This window comes from Bufo bufo, chromosome 3, assembly GCF_905171765.1.
Source record: "Bufo bufo chromosome 3, aBufBuf1.1, whole genome shotgun sequence".
NCBI lineage: Eukaryota > Metazoa > Chordata > Amphibia > Anura > Bufonidae > Bufo > Bufo bufo.
Genome location: NC_053391.1, coordinates 309,478,172 through 309,485,021, shown reverse-complemented (window position 1 = coordinate 309,485,021; position 6,850 = coordinate 309,478,172).

The following is a 6,850-nucleotide window of genomic DNA, read 5'->3' as shown; positions in this document are numbered from 1 at the left end:
AAAAAAAAGGATAGCTTTAAATATCTCCAGTTAAAAAACGCTATTAGGATACCAGCTAATCCAAATAAATATAGAAAAGAACAATCAAATAGAATATATAAATTTACCAATGGAAGGGAAAAAAAAGGTGCTACAAAAAAAAGATATGGAATTTTGATGGAGGCAAGAAAAGAAGGGATTATAATATCAGCTAGAGGAAACTGGGAAAAAGAGCTCCTATCCTTCACGGAAGAAAAATGGAACGACGCCCTTAGAAGTTATACTAGGGTTTCAGAAAGGGCTTCACATAAAATTTCGATCTCCCTGGGTGCTAAAGAAAATGGGGGTTAGAACCTCGGATAAGTGTCCAAGATGTAGGGGTGAGAGGGCGGATCTTATACACTGTTTTTGGAGATGCCCAAAATTGATAAGGTATTGGAAAGAGATTGTAGAGATTACATCATTATTATTGGGTATCCAAGTTTCGGGAGATCCCGTAGTCTGTATACTAGGGGCTACTGCACACCTTAAGTTAAATAGAGAGCTACAGTTGGTGTTGAATAAAGTACTGTTTCAGGCTAGACTGCTGATACTTCGGAAATAGATAAACAAAGATCCTCCTACAGTAGGTCAGGGGCACGAAGCTTTGTTTAACCTGATTAGATTGGAACAGGTTCCGGAGAGAGAGAGCGATAGACAGGGAAAAACTGATAAAATTTGGAAGAAATGGTTGAACCAGGGCCAAGGTGTTTGAATAAAAAAAAAAATATTATTATTATTTTTTTTTTTTCTCTCTCTCTCTCTCTCTCTCTCTCTCCCCCCCTCTCTCTCGCTTCAAGGGGGTGGGTTGGTATCTGGGGTAAAAGGTATGTAATGTAAATGTAAATTGTTTTGTAATACAGACCTTTTGGACGGTCCATTATTGTTGTATTGGTCTTTTTTGTGTTTGGAAAATAAAAGAAAAAGGGGAAGGGAAAATGTCAGAGATGCAGACTTTGAATAATAATTTTTTTTTTGTTATTAGGAAGTCTCTTGGCGCATGTAGCGCACTTTAGAGACCTGGTTTTAGATTTGGCTTTCTTTGCTCCCTTTGAAACAGAGAAAGAGCAACCAAATATCATCCATTAGATCTAGGTACCACATAGAAAATATACAGATATAATATCTATACCCCCCACAGGGGAACTCACGGAGGATGTAGCCGGAGAGGGGTCAGGGCCCTCCCGACAGGATGCGTGAGCTTCAGATCCCGAAATGGGAGCGGAGACGCTGCTTCTGAGCCGCATGAGTCCATTGTCCGCCTCTATTCAAATCCTCCTGGCGTCTCACATCATCAGCAAGCGCGCTGATGTGCAAAACTCCACCCCCCTCCCGCAAGTCGGACGTAAGGGATGTTATAGCACAGCCGGGAACAGACTGCGCGCGCGCGTCCCACGTGGTCCCGGCACTGGCAGACTTCTTCCGACTCAGAGTGGAAGGAAGACCATAACAGTTGGTGTAAGGAACGCAGGCTCCAGCAGAGGCCAGAGCGAGCATCCTCATTGCCCCCACTGCCTAGCCTGAGCCCCTGCCGCGGGAAGGCAGAGGGGGGATGAAGGTAAAAGTAAAGAAACAAACTCTTCACCTCCTAACCGGGTGGCCTCTCTGTATGCTGACCCCGTAGGGACAGGAAAACACTGAGGAAGGTGGGGGCGTTTAAAATTCTCTCTCTGTGTAGTCCTGCCCCTACAGAGGTCAAGCATCATCTCTCACTTGTGGCGGATGTAATGGATTTTTCCAACATATATTTCCACCAGGTGAACATACTGTAATTGTCTGTGTATACTGTGTGTAGAATCTCCTGTGTATTTCTATGAGCTGCAGCTTCACATGGCTCTCACCCCCTCCTCCTTGTAAGAGCTGACAGCTAGAAACTTATCTAACACCTGCTGCCTCTAGCGCACAGCAAGTGCAGTGTGATAAGATTCTGCCCCCTCTGACACGCCAGAGGCATAATGGGAAATGTAGGCTGCATTATGTTTCTGACAATGGCCTAAGAAGAACCATATTAGATAATAAGGAGCCAAGAGGGTGGGCAACCCATAAAAGAAAAATCAACTGAAACAGGTATACACAAGAGGCTCTATGTTATTCTTTAAAGTGTAACTGCAGTTTCATTTTTTATACCCTAATGGTATAGGACACCCTGCTGTATAAATGCTTTTGTGCTTTAACATTTTTATCATTTTCAGTTTCACCTCATTAACACCCACAAATGTGTGCTACTTTCCTATTGAACATGGCTTCTTCTCAGACCGTTGTCATGTGCAGCCGTCTCCTCTCTCATATAAACAAGAGACGGGAGAGCACTGGGAAGAGGAGCACAGCCCTGAGTGCCTGGGCTCGGGCAGAGAGTGGAGGGGGAGGGCTGCTTTATCCTGAATGGTAGCAGCTAGAAACATGCAACTGGTCTTGTTTGAAAGATGAAATTCCTTTCATACAATACCAGAATGACAGCTGAAGTCCAAGAAACAGAAGAGATAATATTGTTAGAAATAGAGTCGGGAATAATCACAGATAAAACATGCTTTTACTTTCACTTTCAGCTTCATTCACTGCATCCCGATTTACATTAGTGATATCTTCCCCTGTACTGAACATATTGCTGTTATTCTGGTATTGTCTGAAAGCTTGGAATGTCATCTTTCAAACAATACAAAGCCGGTATCAAACCAGAGATATGAGCAGCTAAAGCAGCTGCTCCCCTCCCTGTCAGTGTGGAGGAGAATGAGGCAGCATCTGCAGAGCTTACAGGAGCGGGGAAAAAAAATCTAGGAAAAATATATAGAAATATTCTTACTGATTTCATGTAATGCAGAGCTTGTCCATCTCTGGTTAGCTGTATGTGAGAGGATACACACTGCTCTGGGGTAGTGGGGGAGATTATCTGCATTCTGATTGGTCTTGTCTATCTCTGGTTAGTTGTATGTGAGAGGATACACACTGCTAGTTCATGTGAGGAGAGCAAAGCATTATGGGAAGAGAGGCAAATACAGGATGGCCTCAAGGACATGGCAAAGATCACCACAGGAAGTGCAGCAGAGGCCATCCTAGGAAGATGCTGAAATAGAGGTACAGAGAAATAGGGTTGCTAAGGTCTGAATACAGACATCAGAAAGGTAAAATTAGCTGAAAAATATAGCTTTATGATTATCTTCCCTTCAGCATATGTTTCGAATTTTATTTTTGGTAGTGAAATGGCAGTTATACTTTAATAATAGCCTACTCTGTAGCATATAGGCCAAAAAATGTTGTAGCGCTTCATTACGAAAGAAAAAGAGGCAATTTATTTATTTTGCAAAATTGAATAAGATTTTATTGATAGTAAGAAAGCTAGCTAATAAAAAAAAAGAAAAAAAAGAAATCACAAACATAGATCCGGAGAAGACAAAATTTCCTGAGCTCAGCATTAGTTGGGGATTTGTGCACAGCCTGAAGTACATACACCTGGATACATACACAGCTTGACATCCCTGAGGTAGATTTCATAACAATTGTATAGTTATTAAAATATCCCCTGCCCACCCAATCCAGACTAACACTGTGACCTGACACATTCCGGAGTAGATATATCTATATATTTGTATAAATACATATGCATGGAGTACAACTGTCTGCATAAAAACCACTTATCTGGTAATCGCCCTAAAAGATGGGCTTTGTAATAAAACAAAAGTGTTAAAGTGAAGCTTCATCATGAAACCATCCAACCACCAGTCCCTAGGCTACAACTATAACCTTTATGAGTGGAGTGTATATGCTACCTTATGTGTCACCCCCAATTCATCATAGATTGTAAGCTCTTGCGAGCAGAGCCCTGACTCCTAGTGTTTCAGTTGCATATTATCCAGTTATTTTTGTTTTGTATATGAACCCTATGAACTTGTAAAGCGGTGCGGAATATTGTGGCGCTATATAAATACATTTTATTATTCTTATTAGGAGGACATCCAGATGCTTTGTGACATCAGCTGGAAACAAGTGCCCATTTCTTGGCCCCTCTGTCCATTGAAAGATCATGTGGCATGTAACTGGCGAGCGTACTTTATAAAAGTAAGGAGAAAGCACCACAATTGTATACAGCTGTCAGGAGGGCTGCTATAAGGACCATAACCTCCATTCCTAAAGCTACTTTCACACTTGCGTTTACATTTTCCGGTATTGAGATCTGGCAGAGGATCTCATACAGGAGAAAAACGCTTTCGTTTTGTCCTCATTTATTGGGTACAAAACTGAACTGAACAGAACGGAATGTTCCAAAATGCATTCCTTTCCATTTGGTTGTGTTCCCATACCGGAGAGCAAACCACAGCAAACTGCGGTTTCATTTCCATCATGGGATGCGGGGCAAAATGGATCCGGCGTGCGGCATGACCCACAATGCAAGTCAATGGGGACGGATCTGTTTTCTCAGACACAATAAAAAAAACGGATTCATGATTACTATGTTAAAGATAATACAACCAGATCCGTTCATAACGGATGCAGACAGTTGTATTATCAGTAACAGAAGCGTTTTTGCTGACCCCTGCCGGATTGGGCAGAAATGCAGTATGAAAGTAGCCTAACCAAATTACATACATTATATATTATATTATATATACAGTACAGACCAAAAGTTTGGACACACCTTCTCATTCAAAGAGTTTTCTTTATTTTCATGACTATGAAGGCATCAAAACTATGAATTAACACATGTGGAATTATATACATAACAAACAAGTGTGAAACAACTGAAAATATGTCATATTCTAGGTTCTTCAAAGTAGCCACCTTTTGCTTTGATTACTGCTTTGCACACTCTTGGCATTCTCTTGATGAGCTTCCAGAGGTAGTCCCCTGAAATGGTCTTCCAACAGTCTTGAAGGAGTTCCCAGAGATGCTTAGCACTTGTTGGCCCTTTTGCCTTCACTCTGCAGTCCAGCTCACCCCAAACCATCTCGATTGGGTTCAGGTCCGGTGACTGTGGAGGCCAGGTCATCTGGCGCAGCACCCCATCACTCTCCTTCATGGTCAAATAGCCCTTACTTTCAAAGTTTTCCCAATTTTCCGGCTGACTGACTGACCAACCTTCATTTTTTCGTTTTTCTTTACTTAGAATTTGTATTATGGCAAGAAAAAAGCAGCTAACAGTCTATTCAGTAGGACTATCAGCTGTGTATCCACCTGACTTCTCCTCAACGCCACTGATGGTCCCAACCCCATTTATAAGGCAAGAAATCCCACTTATTAAACCTGACAGGGCACACCTGTGAAGTGAAAACCATTTCAGGGGACTACCTCTTGAAGCTTATCAAGAGAATGCCAAGAGTGTGCAAAGCAGTAATCAAAGCAAAAGGTGGCTACTTTGAAGAACCTAGAATATGACATATTTTCAGTTGTTTCACACTTGTTTGTTATGTATATAATTCCACATGTGTTAATTCATAGTCATGAAAATAAAAGAAAACTCTTTAAATGAGAAGGTGTGTCCAAACTTTTGGTCTGTACTGTGTATATATATATATATATATATATATATATATATATATATATATATATATATATATATTTTTTTTTTTTTTTTTTATTTATTATTATTATTATTATTATTTTTTTTTTATCTTATAGGAACTACTAGTTATATGGTTCTTCCATTTATGAAGTTGGAGCTTCACTTTAACATTATCAGCAGCACAGACACAGTGAACAGATAACCCTTTTTATATTGCTCACAAAAACAATATATTCTTGGATATATCACTGGGTGTTGGAACAGGATACATACAGATTACCCGTGTATCTTCATCCTGAATATCAGTGCCCTCCTTCACTGATATATAAAATATATATATATATATATATATATATATATATATATATAAATATGTATTATCCTATGTTCTTATCATATACATATATAGTTCTATGTAAAACTATATATATGTACAGCGAAATATACATATATAAAACAAAAAATAAATATGTATCCTGATACAGTGACATAGACCCAGCAACTTCTAACTATGTAGTGCTAGTTAATGTGAGTACCAGATGTGGAGGGCAAAGTGTACTGATAAATAGAAAAGATCAAATTATATACAGTTATAGAATGTGTATATAATACACTGACTATCTACATATATTTATACAGTGCTCAATACCCACACTATATAAATATATATGTCTTCTTTTTAAAGAGGGGTTGGAGACTCAGGATGCAAAGCTTAGGAATGAGCTTTACAGATCCTTCCTCGCTCTCTCCTCTTTGTGTATCTGACTAGGGTTATTCTTACTAATGGACTATCAATCCTAACAGTAATCCCCTTCTCTGCACAACTGACCGGGTCATCTCAATATAAGGGTTCGTGCACACGATCGTATTTTTCTTCAGTGTTCTATCCTTTTTTTGCGGATAACCCACTGACAAATTCTTTCCTATTAGGTCATGCACACATCCGCATTTTTTGCGGATCCGTGTAGCCGTTCCATAAATTATAGAACATGCCCTAATCTTGTCCACCTTGCAGACAAGAATAACCAGTTCTTTAAATGGAACTGAGAAAAATGCGAATTGCACATTGAAGGTGTCCATGTTTTGCAGATTTGCATTTTGCAGACTGCAAAACGGATACGGTTATGTGCAGGAGGCCTAAGGGTCTGGGAGAGGTATGAAGGGGCAGTGCAATGTTATAGACATCAGACTCATACATTACCCAGTAACCTATACTTAAAGGAGAGATTTGTTGTACACAGTCTTATGTGCTAATAAATGGTAAGCTGTAAATAATGTGCAACTTCTGGAGTTTGGCCGAAGTTTGTTCAAAGCGCAAACTCATGGGTATATTCAGGA